This window comes from Zea mays, chromosome 4, assembly GCF_902167145.1.
Source record: "Zea mays cultivar B73 chromosome 4, Zm-B73-REFERENCE-NAM-5.0, whole genome shotgun sequence".
Classification (NCBI taxonomy): domain Eukaryota; kingdom Viridiplantae; phylum Streptophyta; class Magnoliopsida; order Poales; family Poaceae; genus Zea; species Zea mays.
In genome coordinates, this window is record NC_050099.1 from 141932236 (window position 1) to 141940566 (window position 8331).

Below are 8331 nucleotides of genomic sequence, written 5' to 3' on the forward strand. Positions count from 1 at the left end.
AGAAAAATAATCCTGAGGAGAAACCACCCCAAACCCTGGGATAACTAATAATATGTTATTATAAATCTAGGAAAAATGTAAGTTTTGTTGTTTGATATTTTTCAAATAACAAGTTAGTTATAAGTACATTTTTGGCTTTAAACTTTAGAAAATCACAACTAAATGTCCAGTAGGTCTTTTTCTGTGATTTTTAACACAAAGACCTATTATCCCTTAAGAATCTAGGCAAAAATAAATGTGGACCCAGAAACCTCACAGAGATTGGAGCTATAGTATAAAGTGCCCTTTTACCCTTACTTTTGTTAATTTTGTGCAAGGAGCATTTGAATTAAATTCAACCTCAAATTTTTAAAATAACCCACCAAGGTCAATGTTTACCCACTGTAATTTTTATATCATTTTTTGAAAATGTTAACTTGCCATGGCAATGTAAAAGCACTCACTAAGAAGCTTAAGTGAAAGTAAAATAAGGAATTTGGAAAGAATAGTGGAGTGCAACCTTAAATCTTCCAAGAGCCAAAACCAACCTCTAAAGGATGACTGAAATTTTAAGTTTCATTCAAGACCCTAAAATGAATGTATAAAACCCTTAAGGAAAACCAAAGGAAACCCTACAGTACCACTAAATTTAGTGTTGTTTTACTATGCATAACCTTTACAAATTGACATATCATTAATATGCATATATCTTGTTCATTGCATTCGATAGACTGTAATCTCGCTGACTGGGAGTACATCCTCGTTTCGGAGCAAGGAGTTGCTTAGGAGGTAGCCCAGGAGCCAACACCAGAGCCTGCCATCGAGGATCTGCCTGCCCCAGCTTTGGAAGGCAAGCCCCGGTTTTATGCATAACCAATTCTATAAGCTATTTTACTGCACTTAATGATTGTAGGCTTGTATTGTGCACTTAAGTGTAGGAGTTGACTGAAACCCTAGTTGCATAAACTCAGGATTTCTTTTGAGATGGATACTAGTATGCTAGGTCGAGTAGCTGCTTTACCAATTAGGGATCTCGGTAGAAGTCGAGTGATTTTTCTAGCACTCGCGTGAGGTCAGGAATTGGTTGTATCCATTTATATATCATACTGATGATGGTCTGTGGACAACGGTCCATGGAGATGCGTTGTCTACGAGACGGAAATTGGAATAAGGATTAAGGTGTGGTACCGTGTGTCAAGCGATTGAACGTACTAAACACATGCCGAGAAATATGGTAAATCGGTAAGCCTAGTACCTGAGTGAACCTGCCCGCGGATTGCCCTCCTCACGTAACCTGAGACGTGGTCTCTCATTCCGGTTATGGTGGGTACAAGTGCGGTCACTGCACGATGGCAGTCGAGGTCAGTGAGGCATTGTACGCCAAGGCGGTGAGCCCCTCTCTATTGACGGGGAATCAATGGGGACGGTTGATGTGTGTGGGGACGAAGTGCCTCGCCACGTTGTGTGTTTAGGTTTACCTTGCAAGGTTTAAAAACTCGATTTGAATCGTCTGCTTCTCGCAGCTAATGAGACTGCTTGATCCATGCTGCTACATTGAGTAACAAGTGAAAATGTGTTGATTTGGCAAAAGATGTTGATTGCTAATTGCTTAATACTATATATGATTAGATAGATACACATTTAGTCTTAAAAGAGTCACACTAAAACTTGAAAAGCTAAAACTGGATTTTAGACTCAGCTAGTGCTTTTTGGCAAACCAAACCCCTCAGCCAAACAGCTGCATGTCTAGAGGTAGAGGAGTAGACTCCTCACACCTGGTAAGTCTAGCTGAGTATTAGTATACTCAGCCTTGCTTGTGGCATAAGTTTTTTACAGGTTCTTTGGAGGACATGGTTGCTAGAGTGACTTGGTCGTCCATCTTGCCACCAGGTTGGACAGTCGAGTGGGCCCCTACCTCGGCAGAGGAGGAGCATGAGGAGTGATGGGATAGGCTTCCCCATCCCTCCGTTTATTTACCGCTAGTTATATTCCGCTGCATTCCGAACAATGATCACTACTTTTGTTAAAAACTCTGATGATGTTGTAATAAATTAAATACTCCTTAATGTATGGTTTTATGCTTTATTGTATTTGCTCTGTGCCTCACCTTCGAGTGAGTACGTGGTACTTGATTCTGTTTGTGGCCTCGTCGGACTATATCCGAGGGACTGACGTTTTATTCCAATTTAAGTGTGGTCTAGCCATTAAGGTGGGACTTAGGCACTTAAGTTGGAATAATTCGGGCGGTTCTGCCACAATTTCCACACTTACATTCAAGCAAATGCTATCGGCTCGAATTCTACCATCGGGTGAGTCAATTTGAATGGGTGTTGACATGGTAGTTATTAGAAGATTATTTGCTTCTACCCATGATGCAGTTATAAAAGAATGTGTTGTTCCAGTATCGAATAACACTTCTGCAATATGGGAGTCGAGTGGATACATACCTACTATCATGCCGGGGGTTTCCTGAACTGCTTCAGCCTCCAAGTGATTCAGTCTCCCATGGTTGTAGCGTGGCTGAGAGCGGTTGCCTGCTCCAGGCTGAGACGCATTCTGTTTTGCTGGGGCACTAGGGCCTGACTGCTGCTGGGCTGCCTTCTTTGGACATTGCATCACCCAATGGCCTTGCTCTCCACAATGGAAACATACTCTGCTTCCACCTTTAACTAGGGCTGCTTGACTACTCTGGTTGGTTGCTGGGGCGGGGAGACGAGGTGCCTGCTGATTCTGCCTCTAGAACTGACCTCCTCCTGACTGATTGTTCTGGCGATTCTGCTGCTGGTGCTAAGGGTACTGCCTGTGAAACTGCTATTGCTGAGGTGGGCGCTGGTTCTGCCTGAACTGCTGATGCGGGTTGCCTGAGAAACGAGGGCGATTGCTGCTTCTAGGCTGAGGTCCACCAATCTTGCGCTTGCGATCCTCCATCTCTTTGTGCTTCTTCTCTGTCATGATTGCTTTGTCGATTAGGTGCTGAAATGTGGGGAAGGTATGATTCATCAGCTGATACTGCAAAGGATCAACCAAGCCTCTCAAGAAGCGATACTGCCTCTTGGCATCTGTGTTGACATCCTCAGGAGCATAGCGGGACAGCTGCAGAAACTTGTCTCGGTACTCACTGACAGACATAGGCCCTTGCTTGAGCGCTAGGAACTCCTCCTTCTTTACTGTCATCTGGCCTGCGAGAACATGGTACTAGCGGAAGTTGTCTCTGAATTCCTCCCAGGTAATAGTGTCGGGGTTGGCATGGGTGGCGAGATAGGACTCCCACCAAGACTGGGCTGCTCCTCTCAACAGACGAGGACCATACAAAACTTTCTCCCTGTCGTCACACTGAGCGGTGTGCAACTCCCGCTCCATAGTGCGCAGCCAATCTTCAGCATCCATGGGGTCAGAAGAATGAGCGAACACTGGGGGATGACCTCTCATGAATTCAGCACGCTTGTCTCTGGGCATCTGAGGCTGAGGTGGTGGCTGCTGCTGCTGAATGGCGGCCAGAGTCTAACCGATGGCTTGAGCTGCCTGAGTCTGCATTAGGAACATCTGCTCGATGGTCATCGGGGGCGGGGGTGGCAGCTACTGACGAGGTGCCTCTTCCTGCGGGGCTGCCTGCTCCTGCTGAGCACGCCTTCTTCCTCTGCGCCTGTTGTCTGACATCTGCAGAATGCAATTCACACATCATAACTGATCTTGCAACTTGCAGCATAAGAAAAGAGTATATAATCATTCCACAGTACTGGACAAATGAGCATCTTCACTGACTTCCAACGCAGGCAAACACAGCTTCTCAGATAAAGAGGAAAGTAGAACAAAAGGGCTTCCCAACTAGATAACTAATTTTATTAATATTTAACAGGTAAACAAAGTGCAGGGGATACCTACACCCTGGCGATAGTCATTATAAAGATCCAAATCCAACATAGTTCATCATGACAAACATAAAGACACAGGATAAGCAAACTACCCTATCTAACTAAGACTAACTAAGAGTAAGACTAATGCTAAGACTATAACTTCTATATATTTTTGCATTAATTACAAGATATGACGCTGACGATCTATGGTTCTAAATTTATCTTGGTCCTGCAGTCGGGGTTACAATAAGCATGGTGTCCACGCTGAGGTGAGCGATACGGGTGCTAAGTCCCGACGGGAGCGAGGGAGCCATCCTCCAGGTGACGATGCTCCGCGAGCTCAGCCCACAGCTGGGCGATCTCAGCACGGGCCGTACTCAGCTTGTCTAATGCATGGTCCAGCTCCGTGTTTAGCACGGCGGCTAGGTTGACTGAGCAGCTCAACCTAGGATTGTCCTCACCGACAGGTGAGACAACCACGCCTCCTGTGCTGCCAGATGGACAGCGGGGGTAATACTTCAGGTTAAGACCATCGGCTACCCCACCGAGCACTGAGCAGTAGTGCGAAAGCGCACGTCGTGCGGCATCTTGCATGGCTGCCTCTGTTGAGTCCCGCTCAGAGATAGAATAGTGCTCTGAACAGACCTCCGCAACCCGGAGACTATTCTCCGGACGGGGCACCAAGCAGGTCGCCTCCCAACGATCAGGGTAAACCCCGTGACTGTGCTGGAAGACCACACAGCGATACTCGATGGACCAAGTACGCTGGTCGAGTGCCTGGCGTAGCAAGGTGTCAAGCGCGTCGTGGAAGTGACACCCGCGAGCGGCGTCGCGAGTGATGGGTCGAGCAACCCATCCTTCCAACTCCTGCTCCTCTGAAAGGTTGGTGTTGTGGCTCGAGCTGCTGTCGCCACCTCCGTCGTCTGGGTCTCCTCCAGTAGCTACTCCAGCGGCTGGGGCGCTCAGTGGTGGTGAAGGGGGCGCGTCCAGCGGGAGCACAGGGGAACAGCTCCTCACAGACTCTATCTCCTGCTGAAGCGAGAAAGAAGAGCCCTGCTGCTCCAGCTCCTGTCGTCGACGCTCCTGCTCCTCGTGCAGGCGGTGGTGCAGCCTCTCCAAGTGGCTAGACTGACCAGCCACCGGACGCCGAAGCGTACACTCCGCAAGACGAGAAAGCAAGAAAGGAATGACTGACTTCCGTGCAGTGTGTCTAAGACGAGCCATCTACAAAAGACACCGTAAGCATAAGAATGAGAACAGAACTAACATGACCAGCAAGTAGACCATAAATAAATGAGGAATTAGAATAAAACAAAATTTTCAGAAGGTATAATAATATGTAGTAGAACATAGGCTTGGTCGATATGACCAACTTTTGAGGGGATACCAAAGTCAAGGTGATAATAGGGGTCTATAATCCTTAGAACGACCATTCTATTCTAGGTTAGCGGTCCTACAGTCAACATGACTTTGATACCACCTATGTCACACCAAGTTTTAGAAGGCAAACCGAATGCGAACCATGTACGTGCCAGGATCAGCAATTCACGTACACAGCAGTTACATAACTGGACATCATCACATAGTGCTAAAATAATGACATAAAAAGGGTATAATAGTCGATTACATCATGATGTCCGAGACACCCACATAGTTTTTAACAATTATCAAAGTGCAGAAAAGAAACATAGATACACACGGCCTACACAGGCAGCCGACTGGGGGTTTGCCGCTAACCCACACCTAGAACTCATCATACTCTTGGAACTCCTGGAAGTGCTCCTATGCGGCTTCATCTTCACCTGAGCAGTGGTTGCAACGCGAACAACCTGGGGGTGGGGGTTTGGTGTGTAAAGCAAGGGTGAGTACACATCAACATACTCAGCAAAATGTCCCGTTTGGCTGTAGTGGACTAGCTTTATGTGGAGTTAAGTCAAGCAGTTGCTTTTAGTTGGTCAGGTTATTATTACTAGTAGAAAGTCAGGTTTTAGCATTAACCCAAGTTATTAACCCAATGTACCCTTTCCAAATGGAAAGAATACCACTTACCATTACCATAGGCATAACCAAAACCATCATCCTCATCACCACCTGTAAACCATACATCTCTGATCCAGTATCTCTAATCAATGGAGCTCCCTTGGCCGCTCATAACCGCGAGCACGGCTGATATATCAGTTTCATAACACTCTGCAGAGGTTGCGCACTTTACCCACAAGCCGTGATTCCCTCTTGCCTTGGGCTGATCAAACCCTTAAACACTACCAAGGTGAATAGGCAGGGTCTCACTACGTAGCCTTTACAAAGATTTCTTGGGGTTGTAGCCGCCCGTTAGGTTTCCTAAATGCACCGCATTCCTCCCCAAGGGGCGAACCAACCTTGGCGGAGCGAGCCGCATACACTGAGCCCCATTAACGGCACAACGGCGAAGCGAACTACACCCCAATTCCTCTAATTACTCATCTAAGGGCGTCCCACTCCACCCTCATGGTTGCACTGTTTTCCCGGACGGTCATCCAACGACCAGTCCTTACGGAGAGGCACTCGAGAAACAGCTCGAGTCCCCTAAATGCCACAAGTACCATCATCATAATCAAAAGGGAAAACAACATTTCATAGATAATCTCATCATGTTCATTGATTAATGTGAAGCACTAGCATATAGCTAAACCAGAATAACCCAACCAAAATAGGTAAACAAGGACAAGATAAACAAAAGCTAGTCAATCCTTAGGTATAAAGTTACAAAATTTCTAGCATCATTTAACTAGTAACACTTAACTTCTATTACATGGTCATTAAATTGGGTGAATTACTTCTAAATACCGTTACAAAATTTCTAGCATCATTTAACCATCCATTCAACACACATTGGGTGAATTACATGTTCCATTACATGGCCATTAAATTGTCGTTAAGCCTTCTATGACATAATGGACCAAAAGGTTATTAAATAATAAAAAAGATGGATGACTAAAGTCTAAGTTCATGCTTGGGCTATGTTTATATTGGGTATTTTATACCCACAGGTTAACGGGTATGGGTGAAGGTGGAACGTTCTAATACCCGTTTACCCATTGGGTGAAGATTTTTGCCCAATAACAGACCCACGGGTAGAATATTTAGCCCACATATATACCCTAATGGAGTAAATACTCATCGGGTATCAGGTCACGGGTACCCATTGCCATCTCTAATAAAGTGTGTAAATGCGGGGAGTGAATTATAAGAATGAATAGGACATAGATGGGTCAAGGGACACTTGCCTTCACCAACCAGCTGCTGCTCAGGGTCTTCACCTGCAACTCCTTCGGACTCCGCCAACTGACCATTATCTATACGAGTTTCAAACATACATTCCACAAATTTAATACAAAGGAACAATACACCAAACAATAGAATGAAATAAATAAACAGACGTTCGACGCAGGGCTCACGCCTACGACTAAGTGAGAAAGGGAAAGTAACGGTCGAGGCTACGACTGACGAGCGATCACATCACACGATTACAAAGTAAAATACTCGCCTAAACAGAATGATATTAATTTAACCATCGTGTTTAGCATAGGGTAAAGTCACGTTCCATGTTTAATCATTATGAACAGATAAAGGTAAATTAAAAGGATTGTTGTGTGGCGAGACGCGCGACACATCACTTAAATTGAATTAAGAAATAAACGACATGTCGCGCGACGGGGCGCGCAACGAGACTCTTGCATTAATGATAAAGAAACATTAATCGTCGCGCGACGAAACGCACGACGACATACGTCATCTAAACCGAATTTAAAACGAAACGTCGTGCGACGAAGCGCGCGACACAGCTCATTAATAAAGATGAATTTAAAATGAATCGTCGCGCGACGAAGCGCACGACGCAGCACATCGACTAAACTAAACTAAAATAAAATAAACGGATTAAACTGAAAGTTGAACGTCGTGTAACTACAGTCGAGCGCGCGAGAACATGATGCGCGCGCCGGGGGCACGCGAGGCCACGCCGGGGCACGAGCCGCCGGGGACGCGGGCATGACCACTAGGGCGCGGGGCCGCCGTGGCGCAAGGCCGCAAGGGAGCGGGGACGCAGGGCCGCGCGGGGGCCGCTGGGCAGGGGCGCGGGGCGAGCCGCTGGGAGGCGCGGGCGCGCAGGGGCGCGGGCGCGGGGGCCGCCGGGGCAGGGGCGCCGACGGGGAGCAGGGGGCGCGCGACAGGGAGAAGGAAGGGGAGGGGAAGGGGAAGAGAGAGAGAGGGAGAGGGGAGGGGAGCTCACCTTGGGGTCCAAATCCGGCGATCACCATCTCTAAAACCTGGGGCACCACGGGGGAGAGAGAGATAGGAGAGAGAGGAGGTTGTTGCGTGGGAAAATCAAATGAGAGAAAGGGAGAAGAGGGAGGGGGAGGCGCGCGCATGGGAGAGGGGCAGGGCACCGGTGGCGCGTGGGCCGGAGCGGGCTAGGCTGGGTCGGGCTGGGTTGAGCCGCACCGCGGGTCAAAATCCC